Source organism: Bombus impatiens, unplaced genomic scaffold (assembly GCF_000188095.3).
Source record: "Bombus impatiens unplaced genomic scaffold, BIMP_2.2 scf_0248, whole genome shotgun sequence".
In the NCBI taxonomy this organism is placed as follows: Eukaryota; Metazoa; Arthropoda; class Insecta; order Hymenoptera; family Apidae; genus Bombus; species Bombus impatiens.
This window is the reverse complement of record NT_176667.1, coordinates 2,035,750-2,062,004: the sequence shown is the minus strand read 5'-3', so window position 1 is coordinate 2,062,004 and position 26,255 is coordinate 2,035,750. Positions and strand designations below refer to the sequence as shown.

Sequence of the window (26,255 nt, the reverse complement as noted above, 5' to 3'; positions counted from 1 at the left end):
GAGAGACGATTATCCTGTAACCAGTTACAAAAAAAAAAAAAAAAATGAAATATGAATTTATTTCCGGTAAATGCGTATTTTGTACGATGATCAAAAGCACGGGATAAAGAATTACTCTCGTTGAATTTTTTAATATCTGTATTGAACAACTTGGGATTTCATTCAGTTATCGAACGTTAGAGAGATGGTATGGAACAACCTAATGGATTTAAATATTAAATAAATTTAAACTAAATCTCGGTTTGTAAGAAACGAATAATATTAGTTTATTTGTATTAAATTAACGTAATTGGTATTATCCTGCGTATAATCAACGCTATCGGTATCTTTAAGTATTCGGAAGAGTGAGAAAAACATATTTTTGATTGGTATTTGATCTCAAGATGAAACAGGAAGATAGTCTTCGCGTGGAATTACTTATCGACGTATTACATTTTTAAATTTCTCTTCTATAAAGGAGAAAAAAGAATTCATCGTGTGTTTCACCTATGATAGCTTCATATTCGACATAAACTTCACATTTTCCATTCGCCACGCGTAATAAGAAACCTCCGCATTACCCGTGACGAGATCACTCAATGCAAACAATCTCGAACAAACAAACAAACGAGAAATCAAGTCAAACATTACGATCCTAGTTCAGGATCAGAGACGTTAAAATTCTCCTCCATAGACGGTCTGACAGAGAGAAATCTCGCGATAGAACCACCGAAGGAGCACCTAAGTCTCCTAAATCACGAGGAAGCGCGGAAAAATCGTTAGCCCGTGTCCTGAGAGAAAAGTTAGAGAATCCGTCTGGCAAACACAAGTTCCGCGCGAAGCAGCTGTATTATTCACGGAAACGGAGGAGAGAACGGTACGAAGAGGAACAGGGCGAGAACGGTACGAAGAGGAACAGGGCGAGAACGATGAAGAAACGTATACGTCAGCAATGCCGGAAAGTATCGAACAAATCGTCGTTTTATGCCGTTCGCGGATATAAATAAAACTGAGCTCGCGAGATCATGGCTCAAGTTCGATCGTAAAGACTCGATATTTCGAGGTCCTTCTGAGAGACCGGAAAACGTCTCTTCACGGATATATTGTCCCAGATACCGCGTGCCGATTTTCCTCTCCCTCCTCTTTTTATTTCCCCATCTACCGGATTACGTCGACGTGTTTGTGGTTCGCTTAACCTGCCCGCAAGTGTTGATCTTAAAAGTTGCATCGTGGATCGCTGTGTATCAGTGATTTTCATTTATATTATTTGCTACTTCGTCGATTTTTGCTTGGAAATTATGGGAATATACGAAAAATGTTTAAGTCTATCAAAATACATATTTACCGTATTAACGAAATGAAACGTAAATATTAGTTGATTTAATTAGTTAAAATTACGTGCTTCGGTAGTTAGATATTTACAAACGGCTCAGGTGAGATACAGTAATTGCAAAACAGAGTAAGAGTTGAATAGCGAGAGAGACATTAATTAATTGCTCCTTGAATGCTGGAATCAACAAAGGTAAGCATTATTTCTGAGAGCTTCCCTTTCCTCCGTTGCTTCCTTCCTTACTTTCTCTTTCCTTCCTTCTCTATTTTCCGCTTCCTCCCTTCACATTCCCACCCAACTTCCTTCCTCGTCTTCCTCTTCTTGCTTATCCTCCCCTTTTCCCAGCCTGTCGTAAATTCTTCTTATTCGTCTGAGAAATATTTACGATATATGTTTCTCCTTAATCCCAAGAGATACGCACACAGGAGGATTTATTGCTAATATACATATCGGTTACTCGTCGTCGACAAACTTCACGACGTGCCGATTTGGAAATATTTTTGAGAAAATGTCGCATATATCTGTCAGATCAGTCGTAACTTCTACGTGTTAACCTGACCGTATATAAAGTTTGTTTCAGGAATAATGCGAAAAAATGTCGACGCGAGCGTGACAACTTAAAAATAATTGAGCGAGGGTACTTGATATTTGAATAAATTCGTTGTATAAGCTTGTGATGTTATGGCCGAAATTTTGTTGGCTAGCATATTGGTTTATGTATATATATGTATGTACGAATAGTTAGTTGGATTTTACAATTATACACAAAAATTATCTAACAGCGAAATTGAAAGAAATAATTAGAAAGATATCATGGGAAGAAATTAAAGTTTCTCTTACTCATATACTCGTCAGTCTTAAGTTCTGATTTATAAAACGACGAAGAAAGTTTTATTGAAGTCACAAATAGAATGAACTTTATTGCGTATGCCACAAACCGGTTAAATTTTTAATTTACCAAAGACGTATTAGTAGAACGATTTTAAAATCTGTTGCAGTAAGATTCGGGGTCGTATTTTTTCAGAAATATCGAAGGAAAATTACAATCGAACGTACAATTATTTTCAACGTTACGTAACATCCGCGTTCACTTACCCAACAACATAAATATATACCATGTCCTTACACGAAACCACGTTATGCATCGAAACGATGCTAGTATTCTTAGCCGGACTATAAATACGCAAGTAGAGTTCGCTACCAGCAATGTAACGAGCTTTGAAGATTTCTGCATATTCTATTTGGAGTCGAGGAGCAGCAATCCAGACGAGCCCGATTGAGAAATAGAACGTACGACCCTGAACGAGTGAACTAACTACGATCGAATTGAGAATATCGTTTAAAACGTTGCACGAAGTACGCTGTGAAAAAATTCTCAATTCCATTTTATCGACGAAACGAACGATAAACTCATTATTATTCGCTTGAAAACTCGTCGATGATGTTTCACCTCTACAAATTTAATCAGAAACTTCCGATAACAAGTGCGAACGATATTATCTTTTAGATAAATTCAGCATCCAAGAAGAAGAATTAACGTCAAGATACGTAAGTTCGGTTTAAATTTCCCGCCCATTTCTATAGTATCATCGCATATTCTAAGAACGTTGGTATATACTGTCTATTTATTCTTCGTTAAACTCCGAGCAGTCGGGAATCATGAAACTAAAAGAGGAGAAATTATAATAATCACAGAAATACTACGTATTTGTTTTAGATTCTGAAAATATATACAATAATAATTTCCACTTTATTCGCCAGAGATTGATTCGTATCTCAATGTGTTTTCTATCTACACGGTTTCATTACCGTATTTGAATAGTAAGTTTCATACTAGTAAACACTACGTATGTGGTAAACTTATGTAAACGCTACAGTAAATGATGTATCAATGGCCACCGCGTACGTCTCTTACGTGTATTTCCAACCTAATTTCTGCCAATATTATATTGTTTATTACTTGTATAATTAAAATATGAATGGAAATGTCGTATAAGAATCGACCTATTATACCTGCCTCCACACACGAATCAACGTATGAATATAAAAATTCCATTTTGACAAATCGCTTCATCCATGTAGCTACAATCGCGAACCGATCGTACATAATCGTACTCGAACAACACGCGTAGCATTTGCTCCACCTGTAATTACCGGTAACAAACGATCGATAGCCATAATGCAGGCCATAATATCGTGTCATTACGTGATTACGATAATGGAGCAAGACGTAGCGCCGTAACCTCGTGACGCGTTCGTATCGAGGTGTTCCCAATGCCACGGAGATTCCAGCGGCTTGAGAAACGGTGAACAACTTCTCCGTTGGTCGCCTCGTCAGCCACTCGCATCGGTCTCGAGATCTATTTGAGTTGCTTGCTTACGCGCAGACTCTCGTGAAATTAACCACCGGCTCTCTTGCTTGTTGTTTAACGGCCGAAGATTAATCGCGCGTCTGAGTCGCGCGCAAAAGTTCGGGACACGACGTAGAAATGTTATGCTGTAAATATCGTTCCGTGACAACATGATAATGGAGACGGAAAATATAGAGAAGCTCCGAGGTGCTACGGCATTCTCAGGAATCCTTTTCTGGATTAAATTTCTGGCGCGGAGTAATTTATGAAATCGAGTACTGCCAAGCATGAATTATATGTACAACGTTGTTCATAAGTCACGGGACACTTAGCTACTTGTCGTTGGTACATTTAGAGCAGATGTAAATGGATGTTGAAATTATGAAACGAGCCTGACTTTTATTAGAAGTGTCTATTATAGAGAATAGTAAATTATACTACGGTTCCAAGATTTTATTACGTGCGCAAGTAACCCAAGAAAGTCGATATACAAATCTACGAAAAGCAATCAATTTGGAAAAAGGGATACAAATTGTACGATCGCGCGTACGTATCTCTAATCGCGTCGACCAGCTACGAAAATAATCTATTATGGAAATATTAGTGGTACACGTATTATATCATACAATGTGTATCATATAAACCGATTCGAGCGAGTATTTTTGAAACACTCGATGACATCGATAAATATTTCAGATAAAATTGGAATGGTGCAGAGAAGATAACGTAACTGACCACGTAATTTAATAGGATCAATCCTTTTACCGGTCGACGTATTAAAAACATGTACGAAGATAAAATGTGCATTAACGAATGTAGCTTGCCATTCCCTGGAAAAAAGATACTAAACTAGATATTCAATTAATAGATATTAAGTTATCTCATTAATCACAGAACTATAATCACAGTTTCATCAAACTGAGCCAATAGCGGTAATGGCAATCAAGGCAATAACAATAACAATAAAATATGATAATTATATTTTGCATAAGAAATACACATATAAGATATTATGAGGATCGTCGTAATCGGTAATTCACTTTAGAAACATTAACGACCAATAAGCTATTTCTTAAACTTGATGCGATATATCATTTGAATAAATAATTCAAAATTATGATAACCCTCGTTCTCGCGTTCGAAATTGCTATTCTTTCACGACGTGTACTACAATTACGCGAAATAACATTAGCATAGCGTTATTGTTTGTTACGCATGTTAAGTAATATTTAAACGCCAGTGAACCGTGCATTAATTACTTCGTAGATTAAATATGCTCCATTAAAGGTCGCGTTGATTTTGCCTAATTATCTGCGAACGTTCGCAGCTTTCTGCTAGTAACTTTCTGCTCGCTGATACGTTTCAACGTAATTGTAATAACGACTGTGTCAACGCGCATAATATGGTAATTTGTTGGAGTCGTTATTTCGCTGTGACGCCATGTAACGATTCAAATAACACGGAAAACGAGGATAATCGTCGTTTGTTCTCCGCAATTTGCCTCGTGAATCATTACAAATGTTTGACGTTTGCCGGTGTTACGATGGATGCAGGAACGAAGAAACCTTCGATCGATTATTTGAAATATAATATTTGTTATGTATAAAACTTTTAAGATGTCTGCTTAAATAGAAATTGTAAGCTATGATTACCATAGGTGAATAATACGAAACTTAATTCAATTTCCTTGAAAGATATCATCTACCTTTAAGTCGTTTAAAATCCAAGTACTACGATAATTTTTAACACGATCCCTAAGTTTACTTTAACCAACAAGAAACTAGACAATCTCCAAGATACGATCGAGCAAGTGTCTATTACTTAATTATTATTTTATCATTTATTTTATACCTGCAGTTATTCTCTGTACATCGAAAATCACTTCTTCTCAATTTCAACGAAGCATAAAGGAACCAGCTCTCGCGTAATCCCCACATCTACAAACTCAAAGCACAAGTTCTCCGTATCTCTTCCGAAGCCTCAAACACAGAACCTATCGACAGTCACAAAGAACTCTTTCCTTTTATAAAAAATCTATCCCTACTCTTCAATCCTTATCCGAACAAAAAAAAAGAAGCGAATGTAATCAAGTCCATGAAATCCTCGTTGCCGCTCTCCGTTGGAATTTTCGCCAACAGATCCAGGAGCGACCGTAAAAATTCCCGCGCACAGTCGAAACAATATCGACGATGTAACGACCTGAATCTTCAGCCTCCGATCGCTTTCCGTCAGTTTTCAATGATCAGAACGAAACGATCCGACGGGATGCCGTTGAATTCGCGCTTGGAAAAAACATAACGATCCTCTTTCGCGGCTGGCCGGATTTCCTTTCGGCAGGCTGCGAGGGGGTTAATCGCTCTTTGATGCGCCGCCGCTTTTCCCCAACGTGCAACCTGCACTTTGTCCCATCCTCTTCCGCCAGTTTTTTTCTCCCTCCTCTTGCCTCGATGCACGCTCACCTGACCTGACCGCAGCAACGAGAGCTGATTGCTGGCGCGGCGTAACGAGCGTGCAGGCTACGCGTAAACGCAGCCGCGGTTCGCGTCGAGTGTTGAATGCACTCTCGCGGCTCCGATCCAATGGAGTTCCTGTGTCCTCGCGGGGATCGTATCGGCGAGATCGTTAGCCGAGCCATTCGCTTCGTTGATCCACTCTGACGCGCTCGATCCCCACTGAGATCGGCAGCAACGACGAGTCACGTCGAGGATTCTTGGCGGTCATATTTATCGGTAAGTATAGTATGTAAAGTATTGGATGATCCGTTGTACGGACGATTGTTTTGGAAAAATTGATAAAAAGGCGATTGATAGAATTTGAATAAAGCGATAAGTCAAAAACGCGCTATGGCATATTTTTAAATGTCTGAAAATAATCACTCGAGAAAGAAACGAAATTGTTACTTGGCTGAACTATTTAATAGTTGCACTAATGAAAGTAAGTCGTTTTTTTCTTCTTAAAAATTGAATATTAATTGCGGGCTCGTACATGTAGTAAAATTGACAAATTAATAGAGAGTTACAAAGTTATAAAAGTTAAGGTTAACGAGTTATACAAGCGAAGTTGCAAGATATCATCTATCTTGAAGATATTCAAGATTGAGACAGAACGATAATTTTCAATTAATTAACTCGCTAAAATTTTAGTATAAGGAAGTGTAAACTCCTTGAGGAATCTAACTGATCGTAAAAATTGTTCGTCGCTTAATTAGGTCTTTTATATCTCCGGATATATTTTCAACATCAAACGTTCCTTCTCTCGTGACTCTACCGAATAGCGTTTCTGTGTCCCCACGGGGATCGAGTTGGCGAGATCGTTAACCGAGCAATTCGTTTCGTTGATCCATTTTGGCGTGTATTCGACGCCCGCTGAGATCGGGAGCAACGGTGAGCCGCGTTGGAGATTCTTATTGGTCGTGGTTATCGATCGAACAACGACGTGAAGTATGGGGTATTAATTGTTGGATGGTCGCTGATCGGAGGATTGGTGTTTTTGGCTAAGTTTGCTGCGGAATTTATACAGTCGAACTTTCCAGGTACGTGCTCAACTGTACTATCGCGGCGACGTAATTAATCCTTGATTACCATTTCATGTATGTTACGAATATCTATGATCTTTTAATAACGAATTAAATTGTTTCAGCATACGATTTGTTTTAGGGAAACCGATAAAAATTTTTGTAGGTTTAAAAGTGTACAATTTGAGACAATTTTTAAAAACACATAATAAATTCAGTAAAGAAATCTCGGTAAAAGATAATAAAAATGGTACCACAGTGCAAACTTAGTATCTTTAATATTTCGTGTCTTCTATACGAATAACGCGTATTTGATACATGAACGAAATTTCTAAAGTGCAAACGTCACCTTCGACTCAACCATCCGAAGTAAAAAAAAAAGCGAACACTAAAAAAAGTAAACACCAGTAAATTCATCGGTAAAAATTGTATATACGCTAACTGGTCCATGCCTCGAGTAGGCGAGGTAGTAGAAATCACGATACACGACGTACTTTAATGACGTTAATGATGTTAAAACAAAAGAGGATAGTATGTTATTTAGAGCTGCAATTACGATATCAAACTTGCGATTAGGATAATTAGTGACTATATTAGCTTTTGAATGTGATTACTCGGATTACGAGGTGACGAGGGATGCAAAGTCCAAAGTATCAATTGGTGGCTAGTTGATGATAGGTGTTGGGGACACAACACTAATGAGAGTTCCTTCAGCGTGTGGCGATCTAGGGAAGGTCATAAATCACCTTGCGAAATATCCAGTCTCCATTACCTACGTGTAGACCCATGTCTACCAATGGTAAAGCTCGCATAATGGTAGAACTAATCACAGATTTACATCCTGATGTCACTTCTACGACCATTCTCGCTGTTCGAGTCCACCTTTCGAAATTAGTTAGAAGTGCAAACTCTGGGAAGAGCTTTAATACAAACGGTATGTAACACAACAGTTCACGGTTCAATTAGGCTAAGAACTTCAACTTGAATCAATTTAAACCAACGATTACTCGAAGAATGAAATTAGCAGCAGCTAATCCATAATGTAACTCGTTTCATTCTAACTTTGCACTGAATTTATAATTCACTTTAGACGGTACACAGCAAACGTTTTTTGGGATTAAACGTACTTTGTAAGAACGTACTCGTAGGGTATCAAAAAATATCAACTTATTTGATACGTTAAAAGTGGGATTATTTATATGTGTTTCCACAAAAATGTATTATTCTTAGTTGCAAAAAAATATTCAGCTTCCGAAAGTATCTGCAAATAACCGTAGTTTGAAAAAACTATTCGATCCTCGAAATCAGCCCGAAAGCAGCACAATCGGCCGTTTGCAGCTCGAGTATCGGTAATTCCAGCGATGCAACTAATTCCATTGGGTGTAGGATCATTTCCGGAAATATCATCAGAGGCAACTAACTATGTAATTCACGAAGAGCGAATTGTTGCGAACAAAAGATGATGGAGGGCGGAGAATCGCGTCGGAACGGGCTGAATATCGGTCACCATCGGAATGTAAGTTAACCCTTGTTCCAGCGTTGCGTTGCTGGACCGGATGAAACAATCGACTCGCATCTTAATTACGCAGCCATAATTTAACGGGCACCGCGTCGCATTCGCGAAATGCACGCGTGCCAACGGATTATGGTTGATGCACCAAATGCGCGCGACGATTATGCCAAACAATGCCGACGATATTGAGTGGCCCTGGTCCAAACAAGAGGCTGCGTCCGCTCTCATAAGTGGACGTCGTTGAATGATGCTTTGACTTCAAACATCGAAATAATTTCTGATTAATGCTCCACAGAGTTGGACCGTCATACGCGGTAGCCCAATTTCGTTCGTGTTGCTGATTCGTCGACTTGTTTGCTAGCGGTCGATGAAAATACTTCCAGTCATACAATATGTATATTATTCCGTTTTGGAAAGTTTAATTAGACGTACAAAAGAAATTCTGCGCAATCGCTTTTATATTTCATAGTATTGTTTTAAAGCCGGATATTTTTGTACGTTTCAGTGTTATACCGTTGTTTTTAATATAAATATTTTTCCATGCTTTGGTATGTGTTTCTTTTTTGTGGTAGCGTTATACGATATCGATGTTTAATTTGCAAAGGAAATCTTCGTTTGGAATTCTGATTGCGATATTGAATAAATTACGCTAAAGTTACGTACGTGTAATAAATATTATATAAACGTTATTTATTTTATATCTTCGTTTCACGATACATCTATCAAAAAATGTATTATAAGAATTTCTGATATTCAGATACGGTAGAACTAAGTTTTGCCGAACTCTGTGTATGCGAATCCCGCTTATACAAAGCAGATTTTGTTTACCGTCAGTTACCGAGTAACCGAACCTCTATTATTCGAACTGCGCTCGAGCATGCTTTTAATTATACATATACTAACGCGTATTCCGAAGTCGAACACGTCCGTGTGTTTTGTCTAAGCTGAGATATATATTTAATTTAATGGAATTCGCGTCGAAATTGTAGTTGAACCTCATTCAAACGTCAATCTGTATTGTCGAAACTCATAGCAGCGACTGACGAGGGTAGCAAGAGAGTCTCTGTTACCCGAATTTGTCGGTTATCCGAAATATTTTGTCTCCCGTCCGGTTCGGATGAACGAAGTTCCACCGTAATAAAATTTCGTTACATTTTATCTTGCCGAAAGTTATTCCAATTAACAACAAAAACAGGGGAATAATTTTATGCATGAATTTCGCCGCCAGTTCCAACAAACACGAGAAAAACGTTTAACTGGTAATTAACATCCACGCGAATCGAAGTTATTACAGTGTTAGTCCCGCGTTTACATAGTATCGTACAATATTTTGCAATAATTGCATGTATTATACATATACGGTGTATACATAGCGCGTTATTGGATATTATGAAACAACAGAAATTCCAATTTCCTCTATACTGTTCTCGTGTTAAAATCTTCCATCACATGCTATGTCATTTACATCGTTATTACTATAAGCTATTAATTTTTAATATTCTTCGTGATATACTCTGTGAAAGAAAAACAAGTTCACTCAAACTGTAATTTTCGATAAAATAAATACAGACTTCTCTTAACGAACGAAGAATATTGTGAAAAATTGTTCAACTCTTTTGGAATGAAAAATTACAAAACTAATATTTGATCGCTGTTACTTGCAAATTATTCTTTTACTTCTTAAATAATTTGTTTGCTATACGTTTCCAAATAGTTTACCTCTTTTCTTCAAAGACTTGTCCGTGTCACTTTCAAAATGCGATAAAATACGACATGTTCGCCATATATAAAATCATGTTTGTCGCAATAGTAACACTTACCCACAAAACGTAACCAACCACGCAAGTGAGAAACGCGATCATAATTCCATAAACTGTCGGCAAAGTTTCTTCATTGGACTCCCCTTTCTCCATGGTATTGGTTCACCGCAAACTTCAAAATCACAAATGCCCGTTCCCTATCCGCGGCACGATCACCATCGAATGCGAAATTTCATTCGAATTATATAGGTTATCGCGTCGCTGCCCTTTGTCAATTCCGATTAATTACACTTGGAGTTTATTAACCGCAAATGGCATTTACGTGCAGCTGTCGAAAAGACTTTTAAGCTTGGGTCTGATTAAACGCTTGATTACCAAACCAGACGGTATATTAATATCTGATGGAACGCGAAGAAAAATAAATTCTATACAACCGGATAAAAGATACGTATGAAAATTATATATTCGATAAAAAGAAGAAATAGATAGTAAATTATAAATCATCTATTATTTGGCGAGTAAGTATCTTGAAAATTAGATGAAAAACGATGACGAACGAGCGTTAGTACGAGAGATATTAACGAAACAAGAACATAACGAATCGGAATTGCATATTCACCGAAGTAAGAAACAGGTAATGGTAACTTGAAAATCAGAGGTAAAATACCACGAATTTGAAAACTCAACAAAATTGTACTGTACGAGATCCAATAGGAAAAACATTAATTACGATATGCTAAATTATGTTGTGAGCGATTTAATACGACAAAAATTAACGAAAATATACTCTACATTTTTAATTAAAACCTCCGTAAAATCATACAGGGGAAAGACAATTTTCTGATAAAGAAAGACCATTTCTCTGAACAAACGAAAAACTAGCCGAGCCAACTCGATCATCGTTAGGAAATGACGTCCATCCCGTCACAATGTGCAGTGGCATCGTAATACGATAATAAGACGAATCGAACAGAGGTACGATACGAATCTTTCATAAGGCGGCTTTAAAGCAATCGTAAAAACGTAGCAGCGACCAGCAGTTGCCGTAAAAATCCCAGAAGTGCTCAACGCAAATCCTTCTTATCGAGAGAAAGGAAACTTTCATCTGGAACAAATAGCGACACGAATCCCCGTTGTCCAGCAACAGTAAATCGATGAGTTTGGCTCCGTGCAGCTATTTGCCGGAAAACCGTTCGACCAGGAAACTCGAAAGCATCGAAGAGAGCATGAACTATGAAGGAGGGAAAAAGTAGAAGATAGGTCAAGAGGGAAAAGGAAACAGACGATTCTGGTTAGCTTTCGAGAAAGAAGGGGAAGATTTATGGTGGTCACTTTATCGAGAGCGACCTCGTGCTCGATCATTTACGAGCTACACCTACGCCAAGGAGCATTTTTTTTTCCTTTTCGAAGACTACTACGTCATTCCGAGTATTTCTCCTTCTTTGTCCTTTTTTCACGGTCGGGAAAGTGACCTAGCAGAAACGTGACCTTGATACGGTTACGTTCCTCTCGATAAACTCGTATCGATAGGGGCCGCCAGAGACGTAGGCGGATGAGAAAAGCTTCGACGGGTATTAATGACTCTCCTATCGCGTGGAAAATTTGATTCGCCGTAAGACAGTGTCGTTTTTCAAAATTCGAGACTCGGAGGAACGGAATTATAGCTTTGGCGTTTTTTCAAGATCTGAATATCCTCTTAAATCGCCGTTTTTACGACATTGCGATCGCGATGATACAGAAAATGCAGCTAGATACGTCTAGGAGGAATTAATTGGTATTTTATCAAATTGTTCGGAAGGTAAACCCACGGAAGAAGTCGAAGAGAAGAGAAGAATAAAGTAGCGAGCACGATAGAAGTGGAAATATTTGAAGAAACGCGAGCTCGAAGCTACAAACGATTGTCAGAGATGTATATTAGATTATTCCGAGAACACTTTACGCAGGAAATGCAATAATAACCCATGGAAAAATGTATCGAATATTTATTGAAAAATTCGTAAACCTTCGGGCGAATATTTCGCGGAAGAGGGAATTAATTGAAACGAATTTAACAATTCATCTCGTTGAAACACCATCGTTGTATTTTTATAAACACGGTCAAAGAACGAATTGACACCCTTTGAAACTCTAAAAATCATACTTAATTCTCTGATAAATAAGAAACTACAGAGACTCGTTGAAGTTCGTACGAAATCTGCGAAAAATGACACGATCAAAGAGTTAAAGGGAACCGTTGGTCGCCGCTTTAAAAACTCAGCGAGCCACATTCCACGCGTTCAACGCGTCAAAGCCCGTCTGGTTCAAAGCGAAACTTGCCAAAAATCTGCCGTAACGTGCCCGATCGCGCCACTAATTCCCAACGCTTCTTCGCTTTACCGTATAAGCAGGCGCGTCACAGTGTTTGGCGAGTTGTGTACGCGCGTTTCACAAGAAACGTCGACAACAAACACGAATCGCTCGTTCATCGTGGAAAATTCGACAGACCATGACCACGTAGCGAAGACTCAATGACGAGGGATCGACACTGACTGATCGGCGAAGGGAACTTTCCTCTCTCGACTATTTTTAACGCGAGGGTCAAAGACGATCGAAGACGAAAGGAACGGCGATGGGATGAATTTGGCGATGTAAACGTCTCGCGCGGCCACGTAGACTCTACAAGCCACTGGTTTCTGTTTTTCGAGACGCGTGTCCGCCTCATCGCGAAATGTCGGACGCGGAAACGCGTATTAATAGTCCGGTGGAAATGGAATCTAGGTGAGCAACGGAGAAACAGACGGTCGAACGAGCTGTTACGCGGCGAGCTTCGGCCGAGGGTGAGACGAATTCGCATCGGATTCCACTCGATGTTCGCGAATTTATTGCCCGGCCATCCGATCGATCGTCGAACCCAGTGACTTTCGCGTGTTTCCACGGAGAATTTCGGAATCTACCGCCAACGTGTTCTGGCCCTGTGGATTAAGTTGTTAGCGTGCTGTTTCCATTTAGCGTGCCGGTTGTTGCCTGTGTACCCCGGGATTAATGAGATTCGGTCGAGTTTAAGGTTTTTGTGTTTCTATTTCACAGCTGGAATTAACGCAGCTGTTACGATTAAAGTATGGGTATACCATCTGCGTATTTACGCAGTTTAAAAGACTTTGGCTAATAGATATCGTTTATTTAAACGTAATGGTCAGTTTTGCGTTTGCCTTTTTAAATTCTTTTCACGAGATGTATAATTTTAAAGATGTAATCGTTATGTCGGTAGCGTTGCATAGAATCTAATAATAAGTATGACAATCGAATCGATGCAACATACGCGCCAGTAGCAGTGGCTGCATTAAAAAGCACAACGATCAAGTTATATATACGTACTTGTAGGTAAGAAAATATTTAATTTGAGAAAGTTGCTGGTAAAGTTCAGTTAAAATACGGAAATCTGTATGCTTTGTAAAAGGAATGTTTTTTAGAAATTAAAAATGTTTTTAAGAATCTAATATTCGTTTTCGCTTCCATATGTATACACATTTCGCTTCTACTAAAAAAAAATGGATACGTTTCGTATTCCTGCAGAATGGTTAAAGTTTAAATAACCTTAGTTTCTGGCTCGTTTATGGCTCGTTAGATGTAACTTATGAACACTATCAAAATACATCACCGATAGAAACATTTTTACATACGTTTTGCAATAATATACTCGTACAGAAATTACGCGAAGCTAGTTATACGCTTCCTTTATTAATTACAAAATTTTATTATTTCCTCAATGAAAATCCTGTACAGATTATCCAATAATTTAATTCTCTTTATAACAAAATACGAAATTATCTTTATTATTTAAAAAAAATCACATACTTAGTATCCGTTAAAATAGTATCCATTAATTGGAACTCTTTAATACCATTTCACTAAAACACATCACACGGAGAGATATTTCTCTCCACTTGACCCGCAAGAAATAAACCTAATTCTTTACACAGCAGCGCTAATTGTACCAACGCCATCGACCCGTGAAATCCAAATCGTTGTACGTGAAAACAAAGCGAACCTTCAGTGTATTTTCGTTGCAAACCGAACGCGAGTTTCGAGGATCGAGCTCACTATAAATCTGATCTCCATTTGCGGAAGGTTCCCAGGGGGAATTTAATAGATCAGTCGAACTGCTACCAGTAGAGACGAATCGATTCCATAAAATTGTCGCAAAAATAGAGAGGCGTGAATTCGAACATTTGGAGCTTTTTTCAACGACATTTGATCCGCTTAAACGCCATAGCGTTTAATTAAATAAATAGAAGAAAACTTTCTACGAAAGAAGAAAAAACGATGATAATTTGACAAACGCGATTTCCCAAAGATTTATCTTTTAATTCGTAGATTATTTTTCTCGCGGGTTGGAAATAAGGTCTAAATTTGTTGGACTTTGGTATTTTATTTCTATGGTGAAAACAACGTAACTGTCGAAAGGTTTGAAAAGACACCATTTACGCATCGCTTTGCCAGCGATAGTACGCAATGAAAGTTCACGGTATAATCTTAATAAGGCGATAAACGAGTTGAAGGTGAATTTAATGGAGTACTCGTATTCCGCGCGTGAAATATTTCCGCCATGAATATGTTAATCACGAAGAACGAAGAAGAAGCTGCGGTGTAGCGGCGAACAAAGTGCCATCTCCGTAAGCGAACTTGCGTCATTTACGTTCTGCAAAAGTATTCAGATGCAAATTGAAATTCTCGGTGGATCCACGCAGGCGAACAAACTATGATAGAACGAATCGAAGCTAATTTCGATGTTTTATGTATCCAAATGAATAAGAAGTAACGATTGTCTTTTCAGACTTGGATATCCGGATTAAATTCCTCTGCGAGCAAACGCAGTTTGAAATATAAATTAACGAAAGAGAATTCGTTCCGTGATAATAATAAATTGCGATAATGATGATACGATGATGCAGCTGATATACATTCTTTATGTAGCCAGTGGTATTAAAATTTAAAGCATGATTAACCGGTTGAAAACCAAGCAGTGAAATAATACGTGGAACGTTAACATTATTGATAATTTTACGTGAAAAATATAATTAATTAATTAAAAAAATATGTTTTAGAAGATCATTACAAAAATCACGAAACTACAGAAGATTTCAATAATACTCAGTCAGGTCAGTGACTATATTTCTAAGACCGAAGCTAATTTCAAACCGAATAAATGTCGCAATTTGAAATATTTGATAGCAGTCGACAAGGATCAGCGATCGTAGAACGAACTGTAAAGATGACAATGACGGATAAGGTAAACCTATCGAGTAACAATTAAGCCACTGTAGAAAGATGCGAGCGACATTAGCGACATCGATGATTTTAATTTACAACTGTTCCGCAAACTATGACACGTTTCGAGAATTACGACCATCGGCGCAATTGCTACTATAACCTAACTCATACATTATATTTGAGAAACAGAGTAAAAACTTCTTTGAATTAACCAAATCAACCGTTTTTAGTGCGCAATAATAACACGTGTACGAGAAATCAATAAGCGTCATCGAAATTTATCGTGAGAATGGTTAACTCATTGTAAATTATATTTGCAAATATTAATATTAAACACGATACGAACGGCACCTTCCGGTCAGCCATCGTTAAAAGAACCAACGATCCATCGAGATCAATGTCGATTCCAGCTGATGTTCGTCATTTATCTTTAAATCACGTTGTTCGTTTTCTGATGCAGAGAATAACGTTTCGTTAACTAAAATTCGGTATAAAACCTTTCGTAAATGAAGGTTTACGTACTTCGAAATACTGTAATCAATTTTATTAATTCTCAATTACTTCGATTATAACGCGAACAGGTATATTGAAAACGAATAATCTTTCATCTTTTATAAACCCGCAATATATCTCTGCTCATTGAAAAATCGAGTTACGCAGGATGCTTCCACATTTATTTAGAACTGAGTTTTTACGAGCAGGCGTTTTTCATTATTTTTCACTGAATACAGTGTTAATCGATGTAGGTTTGGGGTTGATAATTAATCGATTCACAAAGATTTGATTTTTCTCTCTATATTTCTCCGCCTCGTACAACACGTCTTAACGCATAGAATACACTTGGTCAATTAACACGTGGTCGACTTCTAAGACAAAAGAGCGTCGTTAGAAGTGGTACCAACTTAGCTTGTAGTAACTAGCGATCATACCAACCTAACTTTTCTCAACATACAGTGGAATTATCGTAGCAGCGATGCTCTAACAATCGAAACAATCTGTCAGATATAGACAATTCCGATTAAAACGATGTAAATAATAAAGATAGATAAGGTATATAGGATTATTTTTCTATCTCGATTAAAGTTAAAGCACCTGATACGATACTTTTAACGATGGTAAAAATGAAAAAAATCCTAATTTCAACAATACAGTATAGTAGTAGCGATATATTAACTTTCTCATTCTGTTAAATTGCAAACGTGATTTAAAGGTCTAAATAAATGTGGAAAATGAGATCGTCAGAAATATTCGCAAATATCGCAAGGAATATTAAAATAAAAATATGATACTCGTGTACTATGTGTGTACTACCGTTGAGAATACAAAGGAGAGATACAAAATAGGCTCATACGCTGTAAAATAATAATAAACATAGGATAAACGTGCGATAAAGAAGAACGGTGAATTTGCGATCAAAGAAAATCGTGTGTGGGAAATCGGGAAACATTTTATCGGGATTCGGCCAAGTTAATTTCACGGATCGGCGAATGCGTAGCTGTATTCGTTTATTTAAATGTAAAGTTCTCATTCCCCTGCAGGGTTTGTTTTCAACAAGCAAACGCAGTTTCCATTTGCACTGATCCGGTTTCGTATTGTAACACAATGTTAGCAACCAGTGCTGCGCCCATTATGATAAGCTATATGAGAATTTATTTAGGGAACCCTTGGAACTGTTTTAGGAAGCCGCAATCTGTTGCAACAATTTCCTCTTCAACTACCGTTGCTTCTCTGCCTCGACAGATTTACAATTTCGTGCACTCGACCGGCGTGCAGTAACCGTATAACTCTTGTTCACGGTTTACTGCTATCAATCAACGTGATGTGCTTAAGCTTCGCGGATTCAACTCTTTTCCGGAGTAAATTAACCTGCGTGAAAACGAGCGCGTTGACGTTTAAAGAAGATTCATTACAACGTGGAAAATATTTACGCTCGTTTTGAACAATATTTATTTGCGCTTGTTTATTTCGTTTAATATGTTTACACTTGCATTCTGATGAATTTATGTCCGCGTAATTCTCGCTAAGTGTTTGATCTTTATTTCGTACCGTGGGTGTTGAAACATCTTACCATCTGTACCGTAAAATTATACTGAAAATATATATAATGGTTATTGTACATTTTTCTCAATTCTGAAAACCTTCCTATGTATTCGAATTTGTTTTTTTTTCTACATTTTCTATATATCGAATTTCAAATTTCTATAACTATCACAAAATTCGCACAAATAAAAGGGATACGACGGTTTCGAAATATAATCGTTTGGTGGTTTTTGAAAAAATTAACGAACGAGGAGCACGATCGTAAAAACGATGGTAAAAATCCTGATATAGAATTAATAAGCAGAAATAATCAAAGAATTAATTACGAATTAGATTAGAATAAGATAACGATAGATTGATATAAGAATTTAAATAAAACAAGGTAGAAAAGTTGTCGAGTAATAAAGAAGATTGTTAATGGATATCAAATTTTCTGTTAGACTGTCTAAGATAATTATTAGACGAACAAACAAGGAAACAGTTTTATAATTAAATAAATTTCTAATATTTATGTAATAAAAATCCATTGTTCCATTAACACACAAACATTCTACTTTACGATATACATATCTGCATTCAATAAAAGTTATTTCTACCTATAACACGTTATGCGATGTCAATCGCTTAACTGGACTTTTCATCGGAACAAAAAGTAACCGTAAGAAAACGAACGACGGAAAACGCGTTAGAAAAATGATCGAGACAAGCTTAGATTGCAAATTGCAAAGGCAAGCAATCGACAGCGGTATAACACGAAGATGGTCTGGCGAACGCATCAGAGATGTCCTTCGTTCGCGCATAAAATGCAATTTGGTGGGTGTCAGACGGCCGTTACCGTTGCCCACTCTGCTTCTGCAGGCAGTCGCGTTACGAAATTTAATTGGATTTATCGATCGGTTTTCTGATTCCCATTTCCCGTCCGCCCTACTATCGGTCGAGCCACGCGAAAATCCGCCGCCTCTGTAATCGATGTCGTAAACCCGACCATCGCACCGATGATTTCCTCTTTGCTCTCGTCCAAACGTCTATAGCCTATTCAGGATTTTCGTACAACTCCAAGCTGCAAAGTGTCTAACCAGTACAGGAACTTCGCAGGTCTCGTTTACGCGGTTGTGCGTATGTAAGCATTGTGATCTGAGTTGGGAGATAATTGAGTCGTTCGAAAGCCATACTAATCAACTTTTTCGAAATGTTTCGAAATATTGAATATGTAAATTATCGAGGAAAATTGTTCATAAAAGATAGAGTCGATCGATGTTGTTTTTGAGAAACCCAATTACCGTGCGTAAACATTCCTCGACATGGCGCGTTGACGATCGGTTTTAGTCAGTCGCCGAGCAAATGTCAAAAGGTTCAGGTGCGAGATTTCGGTCGCCTTCGTCGCTTAAATAGCTAAGTAGACGAACGTGACATTTTTTTTTGTTTTTTTGAAACTACTAAGCCCTCTCGCTACGATATTATCAAATACAGCGATGTAAGTCTTTTTTGCTTTTTTTTTTTAATATTTATAAACACTTTTGAACGTGTGTTAAGACGAACGATGTTTTCATAAATTTTGTTCTTTTAAATTATCGATAAAGGTAAACAGAAAACTGTCTTATCTACGTCAGTAAATAAGCAGTTCTCTTTTACCGACGGTCGAGAAGAGACGAGGTTTTCTCATCGATCAGTGACTCTACAGTACCTATCGCTGGTATCGTGCTATCAACTGGTAACTTACCATGCTCTACAGTCGGTCGGTAATACAGATTGAGAGTCGAAGGAAGAAAATTAACTGTACAAAAACCAATATGTAAATCAATAACCTACGAGATATTATTCAAAGTATCAACAAAATTATGCGACCTTACGATATTATATTAAAGATACAAGTAAAAATGAATGGAGATACACGTACGTAATAAATCACACACTGCCTACTTTTTCGCCAGTTACTCGACATCTAAAATCTATGATCACGATTGTATTCAACGAGGAGTTTAACATCACCAGAAACACAACGGAGAACCGGGAAGCGACTAATTCTATGCAAATCAAGGAGGCGTGGCATAGAATTCCTGGATATATCATTATCATCGGCCCGATATATTACGTCCTACGTGCAATCATCTGATCGCAGGTGCATATAAGCGTGTTTTCGACCGTATCTAGCGATATACGTTGCCGCAGATTTCCTGGTGATGTGTTTAATTGTGACAGAACAATACCATATGCACGAGAATATTATCGTTCGAGAGGTTCGCCAATGGCACGATTATGTTAATGTGTCCTCGGTTTTATAACCTAACCTTGGAAATACGATTAACGAAAGTTGTATCGAAACCGTCGCTCTTTTAAACTTCATCGAGATTTCCATAATTTTCTCCGAGTTGATACATCGTGTACCAACGAAATATCAAATTTACGTTAAAAGGTTCAGACTGAAAATCATATATGAAAAAATATATGTGTGCGTACAAATGTAATGTAAACGTTGCAAAATTTCCGTGAAAAATTACTAATTAGATACTTTGACTATTTTGTTAGCTCCAGCGTTCATTAAATAATTACACCCCTAACGAAATAATATATAAAAATATGGCTGAGAGGAAATTACCTGCGTACATACCACAGTTCCCTCTCTTATGCCTGAAAATTATCGGGAAATGATCGATTTCACAAAATCATAGTGCCAGTCTATAACGTATCCGCAAGACACACAGACCGCGGCGGTGCAATTTTTCAATTTGCATCGCGGAAGAAGGATATTCCGGACCATGAAAGTTTCCTGCATCTGCGAGAGTTTCTGACTCCAGCGTTACTCTGTTACTCTTCCGAGACAAGCCGCGAAAGGGGAAGTTTATGTCGCGAAACTTTCACGCGGCCCGCATGCACACCAGCTATGCAAATAATATAATTTCCTTAACTTTCTTGTCGCAAATTTTCCTCCTCGGAAAACACCGATAAATTTGTATTTTCCCGTTATTCGTTTATCGTCGCTCGAGACATTCAGGTCTATCGTAAAACGTTTCTTTCCTACTTTCATAACAGGAACCATTTAATTGGCAAAGAAAAGAGAATCCAGGTCATCCAACAAACCGATTCGCAATCAACGTCTCCGGAATAAAATATTTTGGCAAACCCATAACGCAAACGAATCGAACATCCAGTTGAAAAATTAAATTACAGCTGACGATGAAATCACGTCTGCATCGACAAAAGAGAGAGAGAGAGAGAGAGAGAGAGAAAGAGGGAGGCTCTAAAATATACCGTTGACATCGGTGATCGATTAATTGCCCGGTTCACTTTGCCGATACTCGTTTCCTGGCCAATCAGCACGGGGAAAAACGAAGACAAAGAACGACCGTTGCTGATATTCCAGATTTCCGTACGAGGAGAACGACCATTACTCAGTAGACCGGGCACGAACATCCAAGACGCGATCTCACGACGTTTTCTTGCGACGATACCAAGCTAGCCAGTCGTTTTCGCCAAGTACCTGGCTGTTCTCGAGTAAACTCGACCAGCAACCATCGCTTCGCCATTGCTGTATGGACAAGGAAAAACACGAGTCGTTAAGATCCCGTCGCACGTATCTTGAATAACGAGTGTACGCAGCTACCCTTCGGGAACCTGATTTAACCCTCGATCGGTGTATTGCGGTTGCGATAAGTCCGTAACGAATAGTCTGCAAGATTTTTACGCGCTTGTGGAAAATTTCGAGCTGCAGAGACGTACGATACGTATCTGTAAAAATATATAAAATATGTAGCGTATGGTACTCGTTGATATACAGGGTGGTTGGTAACTGGTGGTACAAGCGGAAAGGGGATGATTCTACGCGAAAAAAGAAGTCGAAAATATAGAATACAAATTTTTCGTTCGAGGCTTTGTTTTCGAGAAAATCGACTTTGAATTTTTGGTCGGTACGCGTGCAGTTTATCGCGTCTCGTTATAACGGATCTCACTGTAGATCGTTGTCTCGATTGACGTTATTTTTTAAATTTTTAAATTTTTAAATTTTTAAATTTTTAAATTTTTAAATTTTTAAATTTTCAAATTTTCAAATTTTCAAATTTTTAAATTTTCAAATTTTTAAATTTTCAAATTTTCAAATTTTCAAATTTTTAAATTTTCAAATTTTTAAATTTTCAAATTTTCAAATTTTCAAATTTTTAAATTTTCAAATTTTTAAATTTTCAAATTTTCAAATTTTCAAATTTTTAAATTTTCAAATTTTTAAATTTTCAAATTTTCAAATTTTCAAATTTTTAAATTTTCAAATTTTTAAATTTTCAAATTTTCAAATTTTCAAATTTTTAAATTTTCAAATTTTTAAATTTTCAAATTTTCAAATTTTCAAATTTTTAAATTTTCAAATTTTTAAATTTTCAAATTTTCAAATTTTCAAATTTTTAAATTTTCAAATTTTTAAATTTTCAAATTTTCAAATTTTCAAATTTTTAAATTTTCAAATTTTTAAATTTTCAAATTTTCAAATTTTCAAATTTTTAAATTTTCAAATTTTTAAATTTTCAAATTTTCAAATTTTGAAATTTTGAAATTTTGAAATTTTGAAATTTTTATTTTATATTTTCGACTTCTTTTTTCGCGTAGAATCACCCCCTTTCCGCTTGTACCACCAGTTATCAACCAACCTGTATACATAAAATAATTTTCAAAGTTCAATTTTTATACAAGTACCTTCTTCGATCATCTGAATAAGAAATTTTGATCAATCACGAGCTTTATATTTACAAGCATAGAGTTTGTATAGAAATCAAAGTACGTTTACAAGTACAACTAAGGAAACCCGAGGAAACCTAAATAGGGATTTGTCTCGTTTTCTAAATATTATAACAAGTGCTTTTTTTCTTTCTATAATTTCTATACTCTCGCATATTATACCTATCCTGCATTTTTTCTATATTTTAATTCCCCATAGTTGCGTAAACATTCGTAATCCATGTATAGTAAATAACACACAAAAAATATCATTCCTTCCCTACAACCGTAGAAAACAACCTGTTGTAGGAAAATCTCCTTCCGCCATCGCTGCTCGTCTACCACAGTCGAATCGATCGTCCACGATCTATTGTACGTATATCGGTGTTCGACTGTTCGCAATTCCAAATTCGCCGTTAGACTGGCACTCGATCTTGCGACAGTATATCGAACGTCGGAAGACCTGGTCGCTCTTTTCACTAGCGCGCGCAACGCACTCGGGAAGATCAAACGGCCCACGCTATCTATCAGAAACGATCTAGATTTCACTCGGTATCCGAGTATCCAGCAACTTTCGTCGAAGACGATGTTACACGCGTGTCATGTATCCGTAATCGCGGCGGTAGTCAATTTTGAACCGTCGAATCGATCGCAACGACACCGTGAAAGCGTGTCGTCTTCGAGATCCGGAGTAGTGACCTAAAGCCAGCTCGCAAGGGTGATAACTTTCTGTGCGAAGGAGCCGACAAAGCAGCTTATATGGCAACTTACGCGGCAACTCGTTTCGCCAAAGCGGTTTTCTATCTCGCGCTATTCGCTCCCATAGAATGCAGAAGGACAGTCGAGGCCTGTCGGCTATACGTATTGGTATACCGCTTGGGCAAACAGGCTGGCGTTAGAAAAGAACCAAGACAGAGTCAGCAGACGCGACAGAAGGACAGAGACCGCGAAGAAAGAGAAAAGTCGGCGTTGCCGACGCGTGCTCCGAGGAATCTATCGAATTTCTAATTGGAGATCTCTGTAAAATTGATTTCGTTACGGTCTTCGAACGAGTTGCGAATTGCTCGATACAATTGGAGCGAACGGAATGCCAGATCCGTGTAATATTTGGATAGCAATGTGTTTACGGGCGGCGAAGTATTCGAACGATGAGAAAAGTGGACAAACGGTTGGCAAATTGTTTCTTCGTGAAACATCGTCGTTCAACGCCAGAAATGTCGGATTTAACGAAAACGAGCTTTGGTTGTCTTTCCTTCGTTTTTACGATGATTAAGCGCGCTTTAAGTGCCGAGGATATATAAACTGTCACGAACCAGTTCCAACTCTAATTAAAAGCAACGTATTCGCGTTTACGCTTTAAAAGGTTTCGTGACATAATTCGAGTCAATTAAACCACTCGTTCAAACCGCTCGGATAACTTCAAATTTAATCGTCCATTATAAAAGTAAACAGCCTCTTAAAACAAACTTGTAAATCTGCGGCAAGATTTCCGTACAAACCGTTTGTAATGCTATTCACCGCAACATTTACGAAGAAAGTAAAATGCGATCGATAACGATCAGACATCGCTCGCAGGCGAAAGGAATCAATTACCACAACCTGTTAGTCGCATGCTTCGGTTCCATACAATTTCGAAAACGCTTTATCATCCGAGGAAACGCGTTAAGCGACGATATTCTTCCAACAATTTCGTTCCGAACAGTTTATCGAGCGTTCGTCTAATTATCGAATCGTTGCAGCGGTATAGTAGAAAAATTCGTATCCAAGTATTACGTCAGTCTGGAATTTTGTTCGCTCGTATAGGATTAACCGAATTAATACCATTCAAATCTTAATTGCGTCAAATGGTAGAAAATGAAACGATCGTAAATCGTTTTAATTAGCTGGTCGCGTCTTACCTTGGCTGAAATTTCTATACGATTAATTGGCAGATAATACCGACGTTGCAATGACACACGTTCGCATACTCACAATAGCGATGACAGGATTCTTTCGCACCCGTAGCAGGACACCCAACTTCGTTATCCATTGTATCGTAAAATAATTGCAAATGAAAAGATTCGTCAACTATTCCCAAGATTTTGAATCTTAACTTTAATCTTGGCAAAATTTTTCTGAACTTTTGCAGAGTTTTATTTAAAATACCATTCACCTTTGAAACTCGTTGTATAATTCTCTTCAAATATGACCGAATAATGCCTGCAATCGCGAAGGAGAACGCGCAAAGAGAATCGAGAATCGCTTACCGCCGAGTTGGTCGTCTGAACAGGCACCTTGGTTCCCAGTCCCGTGAGTCCTCCGAGACACCTACGCGCACAATCGGGATCGTTATCTTCGCAGATAGGGCAGCCTACCGTGGAAGAACCGCTCGCTTCTCTCAGCACGTGATTACTGCTGGTGTTGGTCGTGTAACCTTGATCGGAGCTCGCGTTCGAATTCGGCCTGGACTCGTCCGAACTGTCGAACGGTTTGATGTTTCGCGGTCGATGAACGATTCCCACAGGCTCCCATATCTCGCTGGTCGACGAGGCGTAGTAATTATTTTCCTTGGTCTCGCGGCTCCTCTCGTCGACGACCTTTCCGCCCCGCGCCACGGTCACCTCCTCCTTCGTCACGATGGACGACTTTACGCTCAAGGATGTCTCGAGTCGTACCGGGGCCCTTTGCAAGCATTTCCAGTTAGCAGGTATCACGGTGGATCTCTCTCTTCGAGCACCCACACCGATTCCACGAGCTCGTTACACGCGTGGGAGGATTTTCGTTATGATTTTCGAGGACTGGAATATCGGCTAATAGACGTGAACGAATCCCGGCTGGTTTGGCGGTGGGTCGAAAGGAAACGAGCTTCTGGAAGTTGCGATTGGGACATACAGGATTTCTCGCGGTTTAATGGAAACGTGTAACTAAACTTAATTAGTTTGAGAATTTGCGTCTGTATTTCATTAAGCGTGTATGGCGAGGAACGTTGTTTTTGCAACTCGAGCTCGAAACGAAAGGAGTGAAAGAAGTTTTTTGAATTCGCGATTGTCTCGCGTGGTTTCTTGCGCTTCGACGAAGATACGAGAAAACTTGGCGCGAAAGAAAACTACGAGCGCACCGTATTTCATGCCTATGTGAAAGATTTCTTTTGCGAACTTGAATTTAAAAAGAAAGGAGCGAGAGGCGCTCCTGGGAGTCAAGATCGTCGAAAGTGGTTCTTTGTGTTTTGACAAAGGTGCAGGCAAACTTGATTTGTCAATGTACGCATTTCATACTTGCGTGAGAGGTTTCTTCGAAACTTGAATTTAAGAAGAAAGGCACGAAAGAAACTCCTGGCAGTCGAGATTGTTGCAGGTGTTTCCTTGTATTTTGAGAAAGATGCGAGCAGACCTGATCGGTTTGTGCATGTAATGATGCAGTGAAAGAAGCATGTAAATTACTACATTTTAAAGTATGCCTGTATCGATATTGTTTTAGAATTGAAACGAAACTCCATATTACTAAGTAGACTTCTATCTGGAGAATCCTCAATAGACGTTTTCTAAATTATTGAAACACGTCACGAGTAAATTAGCTCTGTTGCTCTAGTATTTTAGCAACTCCAGTTTGTCGAATCTTCGTCGAGAGGCTCGCGAGTAAAGGACGCCAAATATAATTCGAGTAAATGACACGAAGGACGACACGGATGCACGCGGCGAGCAATTTATTTCGCATCAGGGCTAACTCGAAAAGGATCCACGATGATACCTTAGTATTCCAGCCTTGACGAGGATCTGATTGAGCAGATCGCACGGTGGCACCTGGCCGGTTATCATAGCTTCGCGGATGGCAACGC

General features: G+C 38.2%; 2 protein-coding genes across 2 annotated transcripts in view; one reads left to right on the top strand and one right to left on the bottom strand.

The window, feature by feature from the left end:
* Positions 1–26,255, bottom strand: part of LOC105680592 — a 297,589-nt gene that overhangs the window by 19,585 nt on the left and 251,749 nt on the right. The window lies entirely within an intron of this gene.
* Positions 6,178–26,255, top strand: part of LOC117151512 — a 25,752-nt gene continuing 5,674 nt past the window's right edge. Inside the window, exon 1 of the mRNA XM_033320170.1 lies at positions 6,178–6,389. The gene's annotated coding sequence lies outside the window, so the exon portion shown is untranslated. The remainder of the gene's footprint in view (positions 6,390–26,255) is intronic.